Source organism: Leptopilina boulardi, unplaced genomic scaffold, assembly GCF_019393585.1.
Source record: "Leptopilina boulardi isolate dan_hultmark-lab unplaced genomic scaffold, ZJU_Lbou_2.1 LbouV2_70, whole genome shotgun sequence".
Classification (NCBI taxonomy): Eukaryota; Metazoa; Arthropoda; class Insecta; order Hymenoptera; family Figitidae; genus Leptopilina; species Leptopilina boulardi.
Window position 1 is genome coordinate 1,548,239 of NW_026138017.1, and position 25,616 is coordinate 1,573,854.

Genomic DNA, 25,616 nt, shown 5'->3' on the forward strand with positions numbered 1-25,616 from the left:
GGTCATAAAAAGAGTGTTCCTCTACTCGGATCTGGGTGTCAATTTTTTCTACACTTTTCGGTGTATTTTGTGCAAGAATATGCAATAAAATCTTCTGCCTAAGAAAAATTGAATTTTTTTGGAATGTTTTTTATGATATTGGATGGGTTTTTGGTCATAAAAAAGGTGTTCCTCTACTCGGATCTGGGTGTCAATTTTTTTCTACACTTTTCGGTGTATTTTGTGCAAGAATATGCAATAAAATCTTCTGCCTAAGAAAAATTGAATTTTTTTGGAATGTTTTTTATGATTTTGGATGGGTTTTTGGTCATAAAAAGGTGTTCCTCTACTCGGATCTGGGTGTCAATTTTTTTCTACACTTTTCGGTGTATTTTGTGCAAGAATATGCAATAAAATCTTCTGCCTAAGAAAAATTGAATTTTTTTGGAACGTTTTTTATGATTTTGGATGGGTTTTTGGTCATAAAAAAGGTGTTCCTCTACTCGGATCTGGGTGTCAATTTTTTTCTACACTTTTCGGTGTATTTTGTGCAAGGATATGCAATAAAATCTTCTGCCTAAGAAAAATTGAATTTTTTTGGAATGTTTTTTATGATTTTGGATGGGTTTTTGGTCATAAAAAAGGTGTTCCTCTACTCGGATCTGGGTGTCAATTTTTTTTACACTTTTTGGTGTATTTTGTGCAAGAATATGCAATAAAATCTTCTGCCTAAGAAAAATTGAATTTTTTTGGAATGTTTTTTATGATTTTGGATGGGTTTTTGGTCATAAAAAAGGTGTTCCTCTACTCGGATCTGGGTGTCAATTTTTTTCTACACTTTTCGGTGTATTTTGTGCAAGAATATGCAATAAAATCTTCTGCCTAAGAAAAATTGAATTTTTTTGGAATGTTTTTTATGATTTTGGATGGGTTTTTGGTCAGAAAAAGGGTCTTCCTCTACTCGGATCAGGGTGTCAATTTTTTTCTACAGTTTTAGGTGTATTTTGTGCAAAAATTTGCAATGAAATTGTCTGTCTAAGAATATTGAATAATAATAAATAATAATAATTTTTATTATTATAAATAATAAGTAGTTACTAAAGAAGAATAATTGTAAAAAAATTTCCAAAAAAAAAATTTGACTTAAAGTTCAAGTGCGAAGAGTGTATAAAAATATCACGAATGCTTATATGGGTCGTGTGTGGAGAAAGGGGGGGGGGCATCAAGTAACTTGAAATAATATTTGAATGGCCTCTAACAAACTTGATCGTTTATCAAAATAATGAGTCTTTTCCTGTGTGCATCGGATTTTACTTTTAACTAGCTTCAGTAAATTTAACTAGATAGTTTAGTAATGACTTCGCTAACTTTATTTAAAAAGGTTTTGCCTTAAAAAAAACTTTTAACCTCATCGAATCTTGCTTGCATCGTAATTGCTTTAAAGTTCAAAATCGATGTAATTTTACAGTACGAACATAAATATGTATTTATATAATAGTGTTTTTTAGCTCAATTTAAAATAAGTTTATTCACTTTTGAAAATTTTTTCTAAAAATTATTGGTTAAATGAAATTTAAATATCAAAATTTATTTTTAAATAAAACAAATATTTACATTTATAAGAAGAAATGAACGTCATTTAATTGGGGGGAAATTAAAATTGGCATTTCAGAAACTAAATATAGTTGTTTAAATTAATAATTGATTCAGTGTGGTGTGTATATGATGGGATAATAATGAACATGACAGATGTGCTTGTCATGTGCTCATATACTCGAGTTTAGAGGATGCCATTATTTTATTAGTTTCCTGTCAATCTGTCTTTCAGATTGATATCACGTTACATTACGTAACATCTCTTCGCAGGAAGGAAATTTGCATAGAAGATGAACTTAACGGTAGTTTCATTGTGACATCCTTTATATTATTGAATGAATATTGTTTAAAATCCACCCCCTCTCAAAAAAAAAGTTTCTTAATTAATAATTGTTAAAAATTATTCATTACTAATTAATAATTTAATTATTAGTTTTTAAATTTTTTTTCTAAATAATTTTGTGTGGTTCTTAATTTAATTTTTTTTTATATTAATGTCTACATTTTGGCGCCACAATGGCTGCGTCTTTTATAACTTCTATACTATTATAGCACATATATACTCAAAGTGGATCGATATTTAACGCAGACAATTCCCTCTACCACCATCATCTTTCTCTTCTTAATCTCATTACGCAATTAGTACAGATATCTCTTAAATTCGAATAGAATTTTTATAATGAAAAACACGTGAATTATTATTAAAATTAAAATTTTGTAATTGTTTATAATAATTTTGTTATAAACAAAAAAAAATGACGATAATTTGTTATCGTTTGTCAAGACACTGTAAACAGAACTAATTGCTGTCTTATTCAAATGAGCAGACACATCTGTTGTTCTTGTATTAGACTATACTCTAACCGACACTGAAATATTAGCCAAGCTCTGATATGTCTTATAATTAGTCTCAAACAATATATTTAAATTTACACTAATAATTTTTACTCTCATTTTTCCATCATTTCTAATTCAATAAAAGAATTAGTTGATCAAAATTACCAAAAAAAAAAAAAAATATTAAAAAGGTACACTAACCCTCTTCTCGGTCTGTCAGACCGAACTAAATTTTCAAACAAAATTCAGATAAAATAATCAAATTATGTTTTACTAAAAAATTATCCTCTGCTATTTCTATCAGTGGAAAGTAAAACAAATGAAATTTTCAAATAAAAATTGAAAATGAAGAAAGAAAAAGTTTTTCTTAAAAGTCTTAAAGAGGTTAAGGAAAAAATCGTTAAAAGGAACGTGACACTTGGTAAGAATGCTTTGTCTCTGTAGCACTTGACAGATGCTCTCTCATCAAGTGTTAGGGATGATGATGAGTTCCGTTGTAAGGAGTACACTTAACAAAGAGCAATAATGGAATATTGATTTTGCACCGTTCTGCATTTCAATATATTGAATATAAAATATAATAATCGACATTGTGGTTTCCGTCAAGACATAAATTTAAGATTTCTATAAATTTCACCTTAGTATTTTTACTAACCATGTCAAAAACATAGGTTAAAGACGAATATAACCTCAAAATTTCAAGATTGAATTTCTAAAACATAGGTTAAAGACAAACATGACCTCAAAATCTAAAGCTGAATATCAAAAACATTGGTTAAAGAGAAACATTACCTCAAAATCCAAAGTTGAATCTCAAAAACATAGGTTAAAGAGAAACATGACCTCAAAATCTAAAGTTGGATCTGAAAAACAATTATTAAAAAGAACATAACCTTAAAAATAAAAGTTCTATGACAAAAACATAGCTTAAATATGAACATAACCTCAAAATCCAAAGTTAAATCTGAAGATTAAAAATGACATAACCTGAAAAATAAAAGTAATATGCCAAAAACAGGTTAAAAACGAACATAACCTCAAAAAACATATATATATATATATATATATATATATATATATAATGACGGTAATTTAATGTACTTGTAACTCTGTTAGTAGGGCATGATTTAAGGTGTTGTAAACTGTTCGAATAATGTCAGTAGCACCATCCGGCTGCACGCGACTCGGAGACGTCTACAATTTCCGGGTGAAAGCTGAATCAAACGTCGTGAACACACTTGTCCCCCTATTATCCACAATCTACATACATGCGAGAAATTTCCACCTTGTGTTCTTGATTTTCCTAGCAAAATTTTCTATCATAATATATTTTACACTATCAATTATTATTTAATGTCTGACTAAAATGGAATTTTTCTACTTGTATGACAGAAACAAAATTTTCTACTTAAAAAAAAATTTGTTTTAAATAAACGCTTAGAATTATCAAAAAAAAAAAATTATTTCCTTGCGCCAAATAATTTTGAGTAAATTAAATTTTATTTTATTTAAATGTAAAAATTATTCTATTTAAATAAAAAATTATTTGATACAAATAAATATATTTATTTAATAATAGTAAAGTAACCGATTGAATCAAATAATTTTTTTTCCCTATTGTAAAGAAATAACAAAGTCTGAATTAGATTTTTCTAAAAAAGATTTCAACAAAAATAAAATAGTAATTTAAAAAAGGAAATTCTAATATAAAAATTTCCATTTAAAAAACATAGTGCACCAAAAATTTTTTTTTTATATAGAAAAGAGAAAAAACATTTGAAAACTAACTTTAAAAGAAAATTCTCAATTTTAATATCCAACGAAAAATTGTTTACCAACGTGAGAAAAAAAAATATATTTACCAAGTTCATAAAAATAATTTTTGATAAAATAACCAACTATTTCTTTTTTTTTTTTTTGAATTAATCAAATACTTTTGTTTATACAGCTACGCCAACAGATTTTTTTAGCCAGAAAAATTTAATTTAATTGAAATATGCAAAACAAAAAAGTGAGAAAAGTAGGACACACAAGTTTTTTTTCAAATATAGCGCGGATGAAAGTTAACAAAAAAAAAAAAGAGGGGAAAAAAAATTATTGTGAAAATCGAGTTCTATGAAAAATAGTGGACACAATATGGAAAAAAGTATCCACTTTCGATATCACTTAGTTTTTTCTCTATATAAAAAAATAGTTTTCAAAAAATATATATATTGTCAATAAAAAATATAATAAAAATAAATATTTTTGTAAAAATAAATATTTTTGTAAATATAAATATAATACGTAACAAAGAATTATAAATATTTTAGTATAGTATATAAAAAAATTTTTAAATAAAATAAAAATAACAAATTTTTACAAAAAAAAGGTATAAAAAAAAATTAATAAAAAGCAGTTTAAAAATATCGAATTACGTCACAATTGTGATGATATTTTTATCGTATGTCCTTATTCTAATCATTGAATTTTTATATAAACGACCATCACTTTTGATAAGAATATATAGAGTGCAGGAGAAAGCTTCACTGATAGCTTTTCATCTCTCAACATTTGTTCACCCAGTTTTTTTGATATAGATTTTTTTTTTGTTTTTTAATCCGACAATGTAAAAGCATTTTGAAAATCTAAATTGTTTTTTTTTTTCTTTTGAAAGACAATCATAATGAGAAAAGCGAGAAAAATGGAAATGATAGGGGGAGGTAAAAAAAAAAGTGAAAAATGATAAATTTATTTTTCACATGGCCTACTCTAGAAATATAAGAATATGTTCACAATAGAGTTTGCTATTCATGTTAACGGAGCACTTGAGAGTATCCAGCATCCCTAGGGTTTTTTTTTTTTTTTTTTTTTTTTCTTTTTGCTGACTAAAGTGTCTATGCAATTCTACCCTCTATTTCTAAATGACCTTGAGAAGAAAACGATCTTTATTTATAGAGACTATCAATAAAAATAAAAGATTATTTACACAGAGGACAAACGATATATCTTTTTTTTAAAAAAAAAAATATTATTCGAAAAAAAATTTACTTTTTAATAATAAAAAAAATTTAATAAAATAATAATTTCTTTAAAATTTTAAATAAAATAATAGTTTTTTCGACGAAAATACAAAAATCTTTTATTTTTTTTTCAACTATTAATAATAATTAATGTAAATATTAAATATTAAAAAATAATAAAATAATAATAAAAATTTTGTTCTGTCTTAAATAAAATTTAAATATATTTAAATTTGTTTAAATTTTATTTAAGGCAGAAAATATTTTTATTATTTTATTATTTTTCAATATTTATTAATTATTATTATTATTATTATTATTTATTATTATATTAAATAAGATTCTAATTAATAGCAAATTTTTGGAAATAGAAAATTAATTAATTAATTAGAATTTTTTTACCAAATTATTAAATGTGACAAAAAGGAATTTTTGTTTATTAATTAGTATTAATTATTATTATTAAAATTAATATTATTATTATTATTGTTATTATTATTATTATTATTATTATTATTATTATTATTATTATTTCCTCCTAATCAAAAAAAAATTGTTATTATTATTATTACCAATAAATTAATAAAAAATAATTATTTATCCTAATTAATTTAATAAAATGTTAAATATATTTTTAAAAATATATATATTGTCAACCCCAATAATATTATTTGTCATTTAAATAATATTGAATATGTAAATAAAAAAAAAATTCTCCCTTCTTTTGTTTCCTCAAAAAAAAAAAAAAAAATAGAAAAAATTAAATCATACATCAAATATAGCAGTAAAAAAAATCAATTTCTCAATTTGTGTTAAGCTTTTTTAATTTAAAAAGTCGATTTACTTAAGGTTAGTAAAAATCAACAAGAGAGTGTAGAATGTTTTAAGAGGAAAGTTAAAAAAAAAAAAAAGAAAAAAAAAAGTTGAAGCGTGGATGGGATTTGTGGGGTGTCTGGAATCGATGGTGGATGCTCCCCAGTTACTCGACGAAGAGGGGGAGAGAATGGGGGTTGGGGTTTTGCGGGTTAACTCGAGCTGTATCAAGTTTTTTTTTTTTTTTTTTTTTTTTATCCACTTTGAGTATAATCCTGATTTTCCTTTTTTTTCACCAATTTTAATCGACAGAGTTTTTAATTTGGTTTATATAACCTTCGGGGAAAAAAAAAAAAAAAAAAAAAATGAAAATCCTGTGATCGAAAGCATTGATTGTATAGTCAAGTATAAAAATTTTATATATAAAACTATTTCATCTTTGAAAACATTTTGTTGTATCCTAAAAAATATAAAATCCACATATGCCACTGTGGAGAGAGAGAGTCAAGAGAGGTGAATATTTCAAACGAATAGTCAAACATAAAAATGAAAGACTCGCCTCCAAATTGAAATTGGTTGAAAGTGATTTAAGTTTCTCGACATTTTATTCTCAGTGTTTCGCGTTTACATTTATACACACACACACACAGGGCGTAATCATTAAGTTCCGGGTGTAGAAATTTTTTTTTTTTTTTTTTTGAACGTAAAAACTATTTTTTATTTTCAAAAGTAGTTCAAATTTTTTCTTGGACAAAAAAATTACTTTTTTTCGCAAAAAAAAATTTAGAAAAAGAATTTTTTTTTGGTGATCAGGAAAATTTAATAATCGCCCTTTTAAAATATGTGATTAGAAAAGTGGTTAAAAAAGTAACAATGACAAAGGGAATTGTGAAAAAAACGAATTAAGGAGAACGAAATATTTGTCTTGAGCTGATTTATATATCTATATACAGTGGAAACCGCTTATAACGAGATCGCTTATAATGAGCGATCGGCTATTACGAGCAGAAAATAATTATTTGTTTGGTTCTAATGTAAAGTACATGTAGTTGAGATCGCTTGTAACGAGATTGGCTATAACGAGAGATCGGTTATAACGAGCGTAAATACGATGTTTATTTGGTTTTAATACATATAAAAGTGATCGCTTATAACGAGCTTCGTCCAGTACACATTCAGGTCGAGAAGTAAATAGAGTTTGTTTTCGGCAGAATATTAGTATACCTTTAAAACTAATCAAAAGTGAATATTTTAAAATGGAAACCCCGAAAAAAAGAAAAACGTTATCTATAAGTGACAAAGTTGACATTATTCGCGAATTAGAAAAAGGATCAACAAATTCCTCTGTATGTAAAAATTATGAATTATCTTCGTCTACTGTGTCAACTATTTGGAAAAACCGGGAAAGTGTACTAAAAGCTTTTGAAGGAAACAATCTTAACGTTAAGAAAATGCGCACGTGTGAAAAAAATGACATTGACGAAGCTCTATTTGAGTGGTTTAAATTACAACGAGATCGCAATATTCCGATTAGTGGACCAATTTTGCAAAATCAAGCAGAAAAATTTGCGACAGATCTGGGTATGACTGACTTTAAATGCTCAAACGGTTGGCTTGGAAGATTTAAAAAAAGACATAACATTTCCTGTGGAAAAGTGACTGGCGAGGCCAATTCGGTTGATTATTTACAAGTGAACAATTGGTTAGACGACGTTTGGAATAAAGTGAAAAACGATTATAAGGAAAATGATGTTTTTAACATTGATGAAACAGGTGTATTTTATAATCTAATGCCGGACAAAACATTAAAGTTCAAAGGTGAAAAATGTATAGGAGGAAAATTATCAAAAGAAAGAGTTACTGTCCTAATTGGTGCAAATATGACAGGAACAGAGAAACGAAAATTGCTTGTAATTGGAAAGTCAAAGCAGCCTAGATGTTTCAAACATGTTAAAACATTACCCGTAAAGTATGAAGGAAACAAGAGAGCATGGATGACCTCAGAATTATTTAGTAAGGAATTAAGAAGTTGGGATGCTACATTGAGAAAAAAAAATAGGAAAATTCTCGTTTTAGTTGATAATTGTCCTGCGCATTGTAAAATTGAAAATTTAACAAACATTAATTTAATGTTTCTTCCTCCTAATGTGACCTCTGTTTTGCAACCTATGGACCAAGGGATTATTAGAAGTTTTAAATGCCATTTCAGAAAATTGTTAATTTTAAAATTTATTGAACATTCTGAAAATAAAAATAAAATTTCTGTTCTTCAAGCAATTCGTTTTATGGCAGAGGCTTGGAATGCAGTGACTGAAGAGACAATAAAAAATTGTTTCAAGAAATCAGGAATTTTTATTACAGGTACATTAAAAAAATGTTTTTAATTTAATTTTTAATCCAATAATAATTTCTTAATTTACTCATTTTATTAAATTCAATTTCATTTTAATAATAAATTTTTTTTTTAATTTTATATATTCGACCGCAAATTATTTTAACAATTTATATTCAAATTTGCAGAAAACGAATTAAATGATGAGAGTGAATGTTTTGATGACAGTTTATTGTTATCAACTTGGCTGCTGCGTAAAAATATTGTTGTCAATGTCAAGGAAATTGACGAATACGCAACTATTGATGATCAAGTACTTGTAGCTGAAATTCCCAGTGATCAAACCATTTTGCAAAAATTTAGAGAAGAAGATGAAAAAAATACCGACAACGAAGAAGAAGAAGAAACAGAAGATGTGGCTGAGCAAATAACTGCTAAGGAAGCAATATTAGCATTAGATAAACTTTCTCGTTTTTATGAAACTAACTTAATGAAGGATGACTTTTTTTATCACTATTCTCAATTAAAACGTATTGTTTCCGATTTTTATATAGAAAACAATTTTAAGAAGCAAACTGTCATTACTCAATATTTTAAAAAATCATAATTTATTAAGTTCGTGTAAATCTCATAACACTGTCAAATACTAAATAAATTACACACACTTTATTTTGAATTTTGAGTAATGTACTTGTTATTGATCGGTTATAACGAAGATCGGTTATCACGAGCAAAAATTCACGGTCCCTTCAATCTCGTTATAAGCGGTTTCCACTGTATATATATATATATGTGCTTTTGAATTAGGGTGCTTATCGATTCCTGATCATACGGTACCAGACACCGAAAGTTAGTCACGTAAAAGGAACAGAAAAAAAGTAGATATATATATATATCAGAAAGAGAATTAATTTCGTCTATTTTTATAAGCAAAACAAAATATTGTTAAAAGAACAAAATTTAAAAAAAAAATATTCTTTATAAAAAATTCTTTATCGATAAAAAAAAAGTGGAGAATTTTAATAATATTGAAAATAGAATAAATGGAAAGGAAGAGAAAAAAAAACTAAGAGAGGAAATGCCTAGTTTCGTTGTGATCTGAAGGAGGAAGTGCTCTTTGGGAAAATAGGAGGATGGAATAAAGCAGCTATCGTACAATGCTATAAGTGGAAGGAGCGAATATAAGGATAAAGCTCGAAGGCGCCATAGTGGCGTCCAACTTTCGTATCTTTTCGAGCAACAACGACGCCAACGACGACGACCGAAAACCGAAGGTGCATTAAACTTGGCAACCATTCTAATATACAACGTCGGCACTTTCTCTCTTTGTCTTTCATTATTATTATTATTTTTTTTACCCTTATATACCACACCCTCCACATCTCATTTCCACTGCGGCATTATTCCCATTTGCTTTTTTTTAAAAAAAATAAATATTATTCAAGGAACATTATGACTTAATTTTTTTTATAATAATAATTATTCAAATAATTTTCAATACTCACCGGACTCTTGATGAAAAACAATGATCCCACTGTGCAGAACTTCCGATTTTTGTAACATTTCTGAAAATCAAATTTATTTATTAGAATTTATTTTTAAAAACAGAAAATCAAAATTATTTTTTTTGGTAATTTTAATTTTTTCCCTTTTATTGTAAAATAATTTTTCAATTTTTTTTTTCTTTACTAAATAAATAAAGAAATAAAAGAAATACAAAAAAAAGAAAAGAAAATTCTAAATAAGAAAAGTTTATAAATAATGATGGTGAAAATATTTATTTAAGTTTTCATGTAACTCTTGTAAGCGTGAGTTACTTTATCGAATATATTTCTTTTTTTTCTGTTTGCGAATTTTGTTATTGATAACTCGAGTTCGAAAAACATTTTCGTTATTTCCTGATTCATTGATGGCAAGAACGTGAAACTATGTCAACTTGTAGCAACTCAAGTGACAAACTTTAGCCGACAAACTTTTAATATTAGAGAGAGAAATACTTTACTCTGAAATATGATAGTTTTATGTGCCTCTGCCATTTTATTCAAACTTTATACTAAAGAAACTTGGAAGAAAAAAAAAAATTTTTTTTTTTTTCTGTTTTTAATCAAAATCATTTTTTTTCTTTTTGCTATCGAATTGAATTTTTATTCTAAATTTTGATAAAATAAAATTTCCGAAAAAAAATCCGAGATAATTATGTTAATAATTTTTTTGAAAATCAGAAGAAAAACTTTTTTTTTTACACATATATATGAGAAATTCTGTAATTGTGGTTTTATTTTCTAATTAAAATTGTAACGTAAATGAAGGTCTTTTGGGAGAAAGAGTAGACAAGCTGGCGGCACGATTCTCCGATATATATGGTGATATATGCATACGGCGGGGGACATAAATCATTGCTGAATATCCCCGAGGCAGACACCCCCAAAATGGTAAAATAGCAAAATGGGTGACCCTACTCTTTGTCGCTACCAAATGACTTCATCGTTCGTCATTCTTCAGGCTCGTTAGAAAATGCAGAGGAAATACAAATTTTGTATTCAAAATTCTTATCGCGAAAAATATTTTCAAAAATAAATAAATAAACAATAAATAATTAAATAAATAAAAATTTAATGAATAATAAATACAATAATAAAAAGAAAATAGTAAATAATAAATAAATAATAAAGAAATTAAAACAAAAATAATTAATAATACTAAATAAAATCTTCTTCATCTAACTTAATGAGCTGTTACGAAACTTATGCTCCGTTGCTTAACTCTCAGACAAAATAAATGAATGATATTTCTTTGTTTAATTATATTATTATTATTATCATTTACACAATTTAATTAATGATTCACGCTTCACTTTTTACGAGTAAAATTTTCTCATCTTTGTTAGAAATTATTATCACCGCTACGAAATACATCTGAAATGACAAATTACGAATGAGGGCGAAAATAAACATTTGGAGAAAAAGACTCGAGTGACTTTTCTTTTTCTTTTTTTTTTTTTGCCACAAAATTTAATCCCTTTAGTGAGACAAATTTCTCATATTATTTTTAACTGTTCTTTCGTATTATTGCAGTAAATTTCTTTTGTTGGGCATTTTTTTTTTGTATCTATAATAATAATTATTATTATTTTATTAATTACAATTATAATAGTAGTAATTATTATAGTAATTATAATAAAAATAGTTGTAAATAATTATAATTGTAATAATAATAATAATAATAATAATATTGTTACGTTTAAATAAATAAATTTAAAAAAGTAATAATTTAATTAGTTTGTCAAAAAAAAATTTTTTAATTTTTCATTTTGGAAAGATTTTTTTTTATGGTAGCTAAAAAAAAATATCTTAACAGATGAAAATCACTGGTACTTATGTAAGTTGCTGGGAGAGAGCATTGATATTTATTGTTTGAATATAGGTTGATGCCAATATAAATTCGTTATCACTATTTGAATGTTATTTTTACTGCAGTTTTTTATACGAAATCAATGCAATCGAGTCTTAAAAACGAAAAAAAAAACCATAGCTGAAATTTCTAAAAAATATCAATTCTTTTTTTTTCATAGTTATATGAATTATTTATCGCTATTTTGTTTGTAAAAAAAAAATTTTTGAGTTTAGTGTTAATATAAATTATAATATAATATAATTTTTTTTACAAATATAATATAAATTATTATAAATGATAAACGGAAAATGAAAAATTTCTCTCAAATAGACGATTATTTATTGTTAAATAAATATTTTCTTGAACTTAAAAAACTAATAGAGAAAGAATGTTTAATTTTATTTGACTATGTAAGGGATTTTTTTCATTTTCCAGGAAAACATTCTATCCACAGTACAAGTAGTAGTATAAGTAAATATTTAGTTGGACGGGTTTGCAATTTTGTTAGTAATACAAGTAAATATTTAGTCAGACATTCTTGATTTGACCTTCAAACGACCTTGACTTGACCTTCAAATAACCTTGAATGACCTTGAATGACCTTGACTTGACCTTCAAAAGACCTTGAATGACCTTGAACGACCTTGTCTTAACCTTGACCTTGAGTCATACTTTTAAAGCACTTTTAAATTTTTTCAGTAGTTCAAATAAATATTTAGCCAGACATTCTAAATGTTTGAAATTTTGTCTGTAGTATCACTTGTCAGTAGTATTACTCAGTAGTAGTACAAGTAAATATTTTGTTGGACACGTTCTTTCTAAAAAAAATCGAATAAAATTGATTATTCTTATTCTCTTGCAATTTAGGTTCAATTGGTAGGTTTTTTTTAAAGGTAATTTGTGTCGTTTGAAGGTAAAAAAAATAATAGCGACATGCTGTTTAATTTTATTTGACTATGTAAGGAATTTTTTCATTTTCCAGGAAAACAACCATTCTAAACAAGAAACACAATTATTTTATATTTAAACTTGAATTTAAATAAATAAATAATTTTTCAGCTAAAATGTGTATTTTCTATTTTTAACTTTCATTAATTTATTTAATTTACCTCAAATTTAAATTTTATATACTCCAATCAATTCGTTTTCATGTAAGGAATACAATTACATATTTCATCTATAAACATAAATTTAAATAATCACAAAATTTCATAGCCAAAATGTGAATTTTTGATTTTTTAACTTTCATTAATTCTTTAAATTTCTATTAAAACTATACTTTATATATACCGATCGATTTGTCTTGACGTAAGGAATACGATTTTATTATATATATATAACCTTAAATTTTTCTATTTAAAAATTTTTCCGATTAAAAAAAATTTTTGGAAAAAAGACGATAAAATTATTTTTTTGTATTTTTTAAAATCTTTTGGTCAGATTTGAGATATTAATATGATAAATGAACCTACTAAATTTTATCTAAATCCATTAAAACCTGTTAAAGTTATCTTCTAAACAAAAAAGGGATCCACACATATAGAGAAATCATCATCATATAGAGAAAAATTTGTTTCCGACACTTTAAAAATTTTTATAAACGAAAGGACTACAAAGTTTCCTCCACGAGGAAGAAAAAAGAAATAAAAGAATAAAAAATGAATTAAAATTATAAAATCGTATTTAAAATTCTTTTTTAATTTCTAAATATATCCATTTTATACAGTTTAAAATGATATATAAACTGTTTTAATTAGATCATTAAGAATTTCGCTTGTCATTCAAAGTAAAACTTCATTCTTTGTCACTGCTACTTTTGTCACTGTTTTAAAAAGTGTCGTTAATTTTAATTGTCAATATTGAATTAAACTGTCGAGAATTAGCTATATAAGAAAATGAAATCAAAGTCTTTTGTGTGTTGATCTTAGTGAGGAAACTGAATAAGAGGACTATACATATATATATATATTGAGATCTAAGATTAGATTATATACACGAGACATCCCTCAAGTTTGAATCTTGGGAAGAGTGTATATGTCTCGTCTCTCACACAGACATTGCTTGAATTATGTGAAATGGAATCCGAATACTCTCTATGAGAATAAGGATGCATTAATATTCGTACCACAAAATGTCAATGCTTTCGTTGTTCGCTGGCAACGACTCTGATTCATAATTATTTCAAAACCCATAAGGGTTTGTAAAGGGAGGGAAATGCCTTTCCTAGAATATATTTCCTATAATGATGTTCGAAATAACCCATAATTAATGAATTCAATATCCCATTAACAGGCAATATTTCGTTTTTAAATCGACTTCCAATATTCTTACTGATAAAAAAAAAATAAACGAAAGAGAAAATTTAAAATATTTTTACTACATTTATAAAGTATCAAACGATAATAAAATATATATTTTTTTTAAAAAAATCACGCTCTTTTTGATTTAATTTCTTTTATTACGATGAGGGAAAAAAAATTTAGTTTTCTGCAAATAATTATTAACTTGGCTATCTCTAAATCTGAATTAGTAAAATTGTTTACTAATTTGAATTAGTAACTCACTTTTTGCTTCTGAATTAGTAAAATTTTACTAATGATTAGTAACTTTTACTAACAATTAGTAAAATTTAATTAATTCTAAAGCAAAATGTGAGTCACTAATTTAAATTAGTAAACATTTTTACTAATTCAGATTTAGAGAGTATTTGCATAATTTTTATTCCCTATCAAAAACTGGTTCATATCAAATTTTGTAAATAATTTCTGTATTTGAAACAAATACAATTTAATTGGATCAAATTTGATACAAATAAATATTTATTTTTTTTTATAATTTTATTTAAATTATAAAATTTGAAAAAAAATGAAATGTAATTTTATGAAAAAAAACGTGTAAATAAAAGAATAAAAAATTATTTGCAACTACTAAGACACTACAAGTGATGAGGTTAAGAGTCATGAACTCTATGATGAATACATGACACCAAGAGAGAAGTGAGGTTTTGTGGTTACAACACCATTTTGAACCATCACTCGGATCGAACGAAGTGATGAAACCACCATCACTTTGCCACAACTAATATGTCATTGATGCATAAGGCAATAGAATTCGATCACTAATAACTCTCTTCATTTTTATAGTGAAAAATTTTTTTTCTTTTTTTAGCATAATAAAAATATTATTTTAATGAGATAAAAATAAATTAATAAATAAATAATTTTGTAAAGTAATTTAATTTTAATTATAAAAATTAAAAATAAATAAATTAATTATAAAACTTAATTTTAATTATAAAAATTAAAAATAAATCAGTAGTAGTATCAGTAGTAGAAGTACATTTTAGTCAGCCATCTTTACAGAAATTCTTGTAATTCAGCTATCAGTAGTAATAGTCAGTTTTAATCAGACAATTTTTAGTATTATTTTTACATTTTTATAATTTATAGTTTTTTAATTTAAATTTTTGTAAATTCTATTTTTGTAATTTACTTTTTTCTAATTTTCTTCTTGTAATTTTCTTTTTTTCTAATTTACTTTTTGTAATTTACATCTCTGTAATTTATATTTTTGCAATTTTAGTATCAGTAGTAAAAGTCAGTTACAGTCAGACAAAACTCTTATTATTTTTACAATAGTAGAAAATGTTTGTTTTAGTCAGACGTGCCAACTCTTTACAAATTTTTATTATCAGTAGTAAAATTTAGTTTTAGTCAGACAGGGCGTCCCAAGTATTTGTAATTTTTTTTAGCAGTAGTGAAAGTCAATTATAGTCAGACAGAATTTTTTAATTTTAATTTTGTTATCAGTAGTAATATTTAATTTTGGTCAGACAGAATTTTTTAATTTCTAGTAATTTTGTTGTCAGTAGTAAAAGTAAGTTGCAGTCAGACAAAATGGTTTTTTTTTTATTTTTATGCTAGTAGAAAATGTCCCCTTTACAAATTTTTGTTATCAGTAGTAAAATTTAGTTTTAGTCAGACAGGACGTACTACTTTTTTATAATTTTTTTTGCCAGTAGTAAAAGTCAATTATAGTCAGACAGAATTTTTTTATTTTAATTTTATTATCAGTAGTAAATTTAGTTTTAGTCAGACAGGGCGTCCCAATTATGTGTAATTTTTGTTAGCAGTAGTAAAAGTCAATTGTAGTCAGACAGAATTTTTTAATTTTATTACCGGTAGTAAAATTTAGTTTTAGTCAGACAGGACGTACTAATTTTGTTGTAATTTTTTTTCCAATACGAAAACTCAATTGTAGTCAGGCAGAAATTATTAATTTTAATTTTGTTATCAGTAGTAATATTTAATTTTGGTCAGACAGAATTTTTTAATTTCTAGTAATTTTGTTGTCAGTAGTAAAAGTCAATTATAGTCAGACAGAATTTTTTAATTTTAATTTTATTATCAGTAGTAAAATTTAGTTTTAGTCAGACATGGCGTAATAATTTTTTTACTAGTAATAAAACTCAATTTTATCCAGACAGAATTTTTGTTATTCTAATTTTGCTGTCAGTAGTAAAAAAAAATTAATTATAGTCATACAGAACCAATTTTACTAATTTTTAATATCAATAGTAAAAATAAAATTTAAATACGAATTTAAATTTTCCAATTTTTCTAAAAAACAAAAAAAAAATAGTTGCATACATATGCCTTCTGCTGGGAATATAATTTGTTTGCGTATTGACCCTCGGGAGACGGTACAATTCGTATATATATATATATATATATATATATATATATATATATATATATATATATATCCCGCATAATTCTAGTGCTGTGTTGACTGTTTCTACAAAATACACTTTGACCAGCTTCTGTCGATGTATACAGTGAAGCCTATTTTTGAAGGTACATATATGCAGTTTCCCTCATTGTATACCAAGTATGTTTGCTATTGAGCATTCACATGCTGGCATCAATATCAGTAGTACATGATCTCAAAATCAAAAATAGGATTGCTGTCCCTGCATTTGCATATACATTCAATATGTGTATGGACTTTCAGATGCATTCAACTCTTTTGTTTTTCACATTCCCATTAAAAATTGCTTTTTTATTTTTAAATCGTATTTTTTTTTCAATCGAAATTCGATTTTTCAAATTAATCTCAATAGTAAAATTTTTGTTATTTTTAAAAAAGGAGTTTTTTTATCATTCGTAACAATATTAGTATTATTATAATTAATAATAATTATAATTATATTTATAATTAATAATAATTATAATTATATTTATAATTAATAATAATTTTTATATTGTTTTCAAATATTGTCGATAAAAAATTAAATAATAGAAAAAATACAATGGGGGGGGGGGGGAAATAAAATTTGAATTTCTGCGTTTTGGCTCATCCAACAAGATTTCCCTAATGTCATCCTCTTTTTTTTCCCCCCCGTCGTTCAAGGTAATATCGTCAGTCGTGGCTTTTCTTCCCTTGAACTCTTTGTGAGACGCGAATATTTTTTTTTTCACCTCTATTTTCAATGTTTCCTTTGGGGCAAATCGATAAATTCATTTCAATATTGCAAAATAACGTGACACATTTACGAAAAAAAAATTACAGTATAAATTTTTTTTTTTTAATTTACAAAAAATATAATTTTATTTCTTTTTCAGCAAGGTTGTAAAATTGCTATATCATTTCGAATATACAAATCGAATTTCTATTTTTTTTCCAGCTATTTTATTTCCTGGTGAAAATAATATAATAGGGAAAATAAAAGTGAAAGATTTACGAGTTTCGAATTTTTTACGCTATACAAAGTTTATTACTGGAAAATTATAAAAAAGCAAAAAAATTTTTTTTTCAGTTATAATACTATAATTTTCTGATAGTTTCAAAACAAATTAGAGAAAGAGAAATAGAAAAGGTGTGTAACACGTTAGAAAAGGTGAAAAGCGTAATTTAATTGTTGTGAGAGAAGGGGGGGGGAAGGGGATTAAAGTTTCATGTTAAAGTGATAGATCCGGTTTCGTAAGCACAGTCAAAGCCACCCATTTGAAGCGGTGCCAACGTGAATTGGATCTCCTACGGACGACTATATTCGCGCAGTACTTTGAATTTCGACATCCTTATACATACACACTGATACTGTTAGTTGGTAGATTACAGGCCAATTTCAAAGTGCAGCAGTAGTAAACTCAATTGCCGACAAATAGATTTATTCTAATATGATTTTCATCTTGTGAATTTCACCCCCCCCCCCCCACCAACAACTGCAACATTTCAGAAATTTTATGTGCTAGCTTGCCAAAATTTTTATTTTTTTTATCTAAGTCTCACAAATTGTTTTCGAAAAATTTTTTTCTAAAAAAAAATATTTCTTACAACTCTCATTTTTTTTTGGAAAAAATAATTTATAGCATTCGATATTTATTGACGAGTCTACTGCTGTGTATATATCACAGTTTTGTGGACAATTTCTAACAGGAAGTTTACTGCATCTTTACGATTCAGGGAGAGGGGGGGGGGTGAAATTCATCAAAACGTGAAATATTCATGATAGGCCAGTCAATAAAGACAAAAAGTGCCATTAAATGTAGACAGGCAACTCTAACCGGAATTTGGTAGTTTGGGGGGGTAGTATAAAGGCCCCACAGTTTGCTCTCGATTTCCGGTTGCAGAAGTTGTTGTAAACAATGGTTGAAGTTGGTGAAATGTGGTTTTTGCGTGCTCGTTACTTTCCTCTACATTTTAGAGGAAAAAGTTGTTATTAGAAAAAAAAGGTATTAAAAATACCTACAAAATGGTGGGTCGAAAGTTAAAATCGGATTATTTGTTTAAAAGTTATTGAATTTAAACCATTAAAAATGGTACTTTTTTAATTGTTTAATAACTTTATTAATAATAATCCGATTGAAGTGAAACTTTCTGAAAATATGCCCCTCATGATACTGAACAAAATGAAAAAACTTCAAGTTTAAACGGATGAATAGTTTATAAATTATTCCATTTGTTAATTAAAAACATGTTGTTTTTCAACATAATTTCTACAGAACGATATGGAGCGAATTCAATTTTTTTTCTTTCATTTTACTCTTGAAGAGTGATACTATCATGTACATAAAAGAAAGAATTGAAATTCATTAATTAATTGCATAATTATGGATAAAGAAAAAAGGGTACGTTTTTTCGTTATAAACAATTGAAATTACTCGACCAGTTTTTACTCTATCGGATTCTAATAAACGCCATTGAATTTCTTTTTTCTTTACAAAACTTTTTAAAAAAAGAAAAACAATCTAGGTCAAAGGGGGGGGGAGATAATTTTTTTTTTTCAAATAAATCCTAACACTATAATTATTAATATTTTTCATTCAAATTTATAGTACTTGTAGTTTAATATGTGTACTGTTAAATAAAAAATTGTAAACATTGAAAAAAATTTTTTTATTATTAATAATGACGGTTAAAGAGAGCTCAACATTTTACCTTGCTCCGGAAGGCGGAGTGGGGGAACTCGGTGGCGCGTGGCATACGCCGCCACAAAATCAAACTCACCCGATCAAAATTACAAAATTTGTTATAACTCGGTTAATTATTAACCGATTTTAATCTTTCTTTTTTTGAATTCATGTTATTTTTTCTCCTCTTTTCAAAAATAAATTTACATTTTTAATAAAAAAATTTTTTTTGCTAATATTTAAACATTTTTTTTTTTAATAACAATTTTTTTTCACTAATTCAAGTTTTTTTTAAATTTTTTTTTATCTGCATATAGTGACAGGTATTTTAGTCTCTTTTTATTTTTAACGTTTTTTATTGTCGGACCCAAAATTTTTAGTGACCTCGTGGTCACGTGAAGACAGCAATAAATAAAAAAATATATAACAAAAATTTGCTGTTAAATTATATAAATTATTATTAAAATACATTAATTTTTGTTATATACATTAAAACATCATTACATTATTTAAAAAGTAATATAAATCAAAATTTTTTAAATTATGAAAAAAATGACATAGTGCTACACGAATGTGTATAAATAATTTTAAAAAACGTTAAACATAAAAAGACACTAAAATACCTGTCACTATATGCAGATAAAAAAAAATTTAAAAAAAACTTGAATTAGTGAAAAAAAATTGTTATTAAAAAAAAAAATGTTTAAATATTAGCAAAAAAAATTTTTTTATTAAAAATGTAAATTTATTTTTGAAAAGAGGAGAAAAAATAACATGAATTCAAAAAAAGAAAGATTAAAATCGGTTAATAATTAACCGAGTTATAACAAATTTTGTAATTTTGATCGGGTGAGTTTGATTTTGTGGCGGCGTTTGCCACGCGCCACCGAGTTCCCCCACTCCGCCTTCCGGAGCAAGGTAAAATGTTGAGCTCTCTTTAACCGTCATTATTAATAATAAAAAAATTTTTTTCAATGTTTACAATTTTTTATTTAACAGTACACATATTAAACTACAAGTACTATAAATTTGAATGAAAAATATTAATAATTATAGTGTTAGGATTTTTTTGAAAAAAAAAATTATCTCCCCCCCCCTTTGACCTAGATTGTTTTTCTTTTTTTAAAAAGTTTTGTAAAGAAAAAAGAAATTCAATGGCGTTTATTAGAATCCGATAGAGTAAAAACTGGTCGAGTAATTTCAATTGTTTATAACGAAAAAACGTACCCTTTTTTCTTTATCCATAATTATGCAATTAATTAATGAATTTCAATTCTTTCTTTTATGTACATGATAGTATCACTCTTCAAGAGTAAAATGAAAGAAAAAAAATTGAATTCGCTCCATATCGTTCTGTAGAAATTATGTTGAAAAACAACATGTTTTTAATTAACAAATGGAATAATTTATAAACTATTCATCCGTTTAAACTTGAAGTTTTTTCATTTTGTTCAGTATCATGAGGGGCATATTTTCAGAAAGTTTCACTTCAATCGGATTATTATTAATAAAGTTATTAAACAATTAAAAAAGTACCATTTTTAATGGTTTAAATTCAATAACTTTTAAACAAATAATCCGATTTTAACTTTCGACCCACCATTTTGTAGGTATTTTTAATACCTTTTTTTTCTAATAACAACTTTTTCCTCTAAAATGTAGAGGAAAGTAACGAGCACGCAAAAACCACATTTCACCAACTTCAACCATTGTTTACAACAACTTCTGCAACCGGAAATCGAGAGCAAACTGTGGGGCCTTTATACTACCCCCCCAAACTACCAAATTCCGGTTAGAGTTGCCTGTCTACATTTAATGGCACTTTTTGTCTTTATTGACTGGCCTATGAAGAAATTTGAAAGTTTACAGCCTTCATACTGAAAGTTGATAAGAAATGCATGAAACTTGGAATTTTTTTTTAAAATTCTCGTTAAATTTTCGACAGTTTCATTTTTTTTTCTATATTTTTGGAAATTGGAAAATTCAAAAAAAAAGAAATCGTTTAAAAAATAAATAAATAAAAAATTTTCAAATTCGAACGAAATTTTCGAATTTTTTCAAATTGAAAGAGAATTATTGATCGTCCCTTTAAAAAAAAAACTTCCGTTCATTTTTCTTCTACTTGTACATGAAATAAAGCGAGACAAAAAGATGAAAAATGAAAAAGCAAAAAAAATTTCTGTCGTGAAAAGATGAAAACTGTTGAGTAAAATAACATCAAAAAATGCTTTTAGAAATGAAACAAAATACGCAGACACACAATCTATATAGATTTTCACCTAATGGAACAAAAATTTCAATTTTGCAAAAAAAACAACAAATTGCAATTTTTAAATTAAAAAAAAATATTATATTTGAGATGGACACGATGTGGAGACGATATTTCAGTCGTTGTCTACTGGAGGATGGTCCGTGCTCCATATTTTTATCGATTTCGTGTAAATTCAGCGTCACAACAATGTCGGTTTTCTCGTAAAATCACGATTTCCGTTGTTACGAAATTTATATACGACATCGTTGCATGACTCAAGTGAACAAAAAAAAGAAGAAGAAGAAAAAAAAATATAAAATCTATGCTTTGCCAAACTACCAACTTAGTACTGCGAGGATTATTACCTTCCCAAAAATTCGCTGTAATCTGATATATATATACCGATTGCGAGATAATAAACAACATTTTTTGCAAAATAATTTTAAATTACAATTTAAACAGGGACACATATATTTTTTTTTATTCTACACATAATAAATTAAAATTTACACTAAATTAAAATTTAAAATAAATTAATTAATTACAGCCACGTCTAAATGAAACTGGACGTTACTAGTTGCGACAAAAATTAGAGTCTCGTCTGACTAAAACTTAATATTACTACTGGCAAAAAAATTACAGTCTCGTCTGACTAAAACTGAATATTACTACTGGCAAAAAAATTAGTCTTGTCTGACTAAAACTGAATATTACTACTGGCAAAAAAATTACAGTCTCGTCTGACTAAAACTGAATATTACTACTGGCAAAAAAAATTAGTCTTGTCTGACTCTAATTTAGAATATTACTACTGGCAAAAAATTACAGTCTCGTCTGACTAAAAGTGGACGCTACTACTGGAAAAAATGAGTATTGTTTGACTAAAATTGGACGATACTACTGACCACAAAATTATAGTCGCATCTGACTAAAACTGACTATTACTACTGGCAAAAAATTACAGTCTCGTCTGACTAAAAGTGGACACTACTATTTGCATCAAAAATTAAGATTTTTGTCTGACTAAAATCGGACGTTACTACTGTCAAAAAATCACAGTCTCGCCTGGCTAAAACCGGACGCTACTACTGGCAAAAAATAGTCTTAACCAGTCGCTACTACTAGAAAAAATTAGATTATTGTCTGACTGAAACCGGACACTACTACTCGCTAGTTTCCGAACATTGATTAAAAATACAAAAATTTTGATTCACACAAGAACGAGGCTCTCTTTCTCTCTCTCTCTCTGTCTTTTGTTACGTGAATAATTTTTGTTTTTGATACAAGCAAATATATGAATTGATGCGAAAAACTTTTTCTCTCCTCTTAAGGGGGAATGATATCTTATGAAATGATAGTCATATCTCTCGTGGGTGGCATAAGGAAAGAAAGTGTTTTGCCATGAAGAAAAGCTTATATTTGAAACTACGTTTGTGCCCGATGCCCGAAGGTATCACCTATCATAAACCTCTGAATGGCTCGATATAGTTTATAGTTTATGCAGTCGACGAAGAAGCCTCGAGGGTGTTTTAACACTATACGAATCTAGCATACAATCCTGCCAGATCGAAGATCCTTTCATATACATATATATATATTATAATATAGTGTATTTTCTCTATAATGGGTCAAACCGCAGTTATTCAACTTCAGATTAGAACTTTAGCGAAATCCTTTTGCTTTGCGAATTCTAAACCAGTTTAATCTATATTTAATATACACGCATCTATTTTACATATATTATATACTTAAATTGAAAAAAAAATCAAATCAATTTTACATAAACAATAAATTATTTATTTAATAATAAATAAACAACTGAGATAAATAAAAAAAAATAATTAAAAAATATTTTAAAAATAATAAAATAGTAAATAAATAAAAAAATAATAATAAGAAAACTATTTAATTGTAAATCAGAAAAAAAAATGAGTGAACCTCTGTCGATTTGTCAACCCGTAACATAGGAAATTCAGACAAAAAATCGACATTCAGTTGATATACGAACTAATTAAAAGAGAATACGATAACACTCGACTGACCAACATGGTCCAATTAAAAGTTAAAATCCAGAGAATAAATGGACTCGTATTTATATTCTTTAGCAAAAAAAAAAAAAAAAAAAAAAAGAATAATCAAGTGCGTTTTTAGAGATATAATCTCCAGTTTTTGTTTGTCAATTTAAAAATCATTAATTTTTCTTTAATTATTTTAAAATAATTTTAAAATAATTTTAAAAATTCTTTTAATAAAAAAGATATAATATTAATATTGTTACGATTAATATTTAAATTTTAAATATTAATTTATTAATATTCGATCATATTAATCTATTAATTATCATAATAATTTTTTTTTTTTTGAAAACAAATTAATTTTCCAATAGAAAATGGTAAACAATAAAAATCCCAAACTTATTTATCATTTATATGATAAATTTCTATGTCTTAAAAAATTGATTACTTAAACAATCGACACATGTGGTTTTCGTTATATTAATGCATTTAGATAAGAAAATTGAATAATCAAATATTAAGCGGATTAGCTGTATATGTAGAAATTCTATAGTAGTTAACTCTCATTGGAAATTCTCTATGGATTGACTAATCAGTAAAGTGATAAACAATTCTTGTTACTCCATAATTCAACTTAATATACGATTGTTAATTTAAAATTGTTAATTACTAAAATTATTTCTATAACTAATATTATTTAATTTTTTTTAAATCAAAATATTTAAAATTACGATAAATATAAAAAAATTAATTTTTTTTATATATTCTATAATAAATTAATTTATAAAATATATATTTATATGTTTTATAATAATTTTAATTTAATTTTAATAATAATTAAAATAATATATTTATATAAATATCAGAGAACGATATAGAAATAAAAAAGAAAAAAAAATTGTTAAAGCAATTTCACAATTGAAAATAATGGGGGAAAAAAGAAGAATCTTTTCACATTATAGTGAAGATTTAGATTGTGGATAGAAAAAAAAAATTCAATTGTAATTAAATGCATCGAGCATGATATAGATGTTTCTATATAGTCACGGACCACCTAGAGAGATTTCATCAACGATAGGATTCACCAACTTGTTCGAGAGTCTTAATTTAACCGCAATCACTGCCTTTCGTGCACCAAAAAGCAAAAAAAAAAAAAAACTACAATTGCACGAGTTCAACGAATATATAAAAAAAGAAATTATATATAAAAATCATAATTTATTTTTATATATAAAAATAACAAATTATTTATATAATTATTTATTTATATTTAAAAATAATTATTTATAAAAATATTTATTTACATTAAAAAATAATTATTTATTTATATATAAATATAATATTATTTATATTTCAATAAATAAAAATGCAAATTATTTTTCCACCTGATAATTAATTTTACCGTTTAATTAACTGTGTAATTAAAAATTTGTCATAATTTTTGTCTTTTCGTAAAAAAATGGCAAAAAAAAAACATGGAACAAATTTAGATATATAATTTCTTTTCAAGGAAAAATAAGTTTCCTTAGGAAGGTAACGCATTTAACAAGTAGTTGGTTAACGTATATTCGCAAACTCTTGCAACAAAGTAGGTGTTATCTTAAAAGAGGACTCTAGCTTTAAGTCTGGAACGACCCTAATCGCCGTGGAAACGAGCACGGTTGTTAATTAAAATTAAGCTTAAAAAGAAGACAAAAAAAAAAGAAGAAGAAGAAGAAGTTTTGCGGTAAGGCAAGTAAAATAATGCATCCTTCCTTATTTTGAAAAAAAAAAATTCCTATAATGTCCAAATTAACCTACAGAAATGATTCTTTCACATTTTTTCTTTAAAAACATTTTTTTAAAATTGAAATTCTTTTAAATTATTGAAATCTATTTATTTAATTTTCAAAAAGTTTATTAATTTCCAAAGAGAAAATATAATAATAAATAATTTATATTATTTGGTACAAATAAAATAAAATTAATGAAAAATAGTGATTTTTT

General features: G+C 25.6%; 2 protein-coding genes across 7 annotated transcripts in view; one reads left to right on the forward strand and one right to left on the reverse strand.

Annotated features, from left to right (window-relative positions):
- LOC127290510 (retinal homeobox protein Rx2-like) overlaps positions 1-25,616 on the reverse strand; it is a 390,969-nt gene that overhangs the window by 246,836 nt on the left and 118,517 nt on the right. Inside the window, exon 9 of the mRNA XM_051319130.1 lies at positions 10,065-10,124. The gene's annotated coding sequence lies outside the window, so the exon portion shown is untranslated. The remainder of the gene's footprint in view (positions 1-10,064; positions 10,125-25,616) is intronic.
- LOC127290499 (protein madd-4) overlaps positions 1-25,616 on the forward strand; it is a 151,496-nt gene that overhangs the window by 66,081 nt on the left and 59,799 nt on the right. The gene's annotated exons all lie outside the window — the stretch shown is intronic.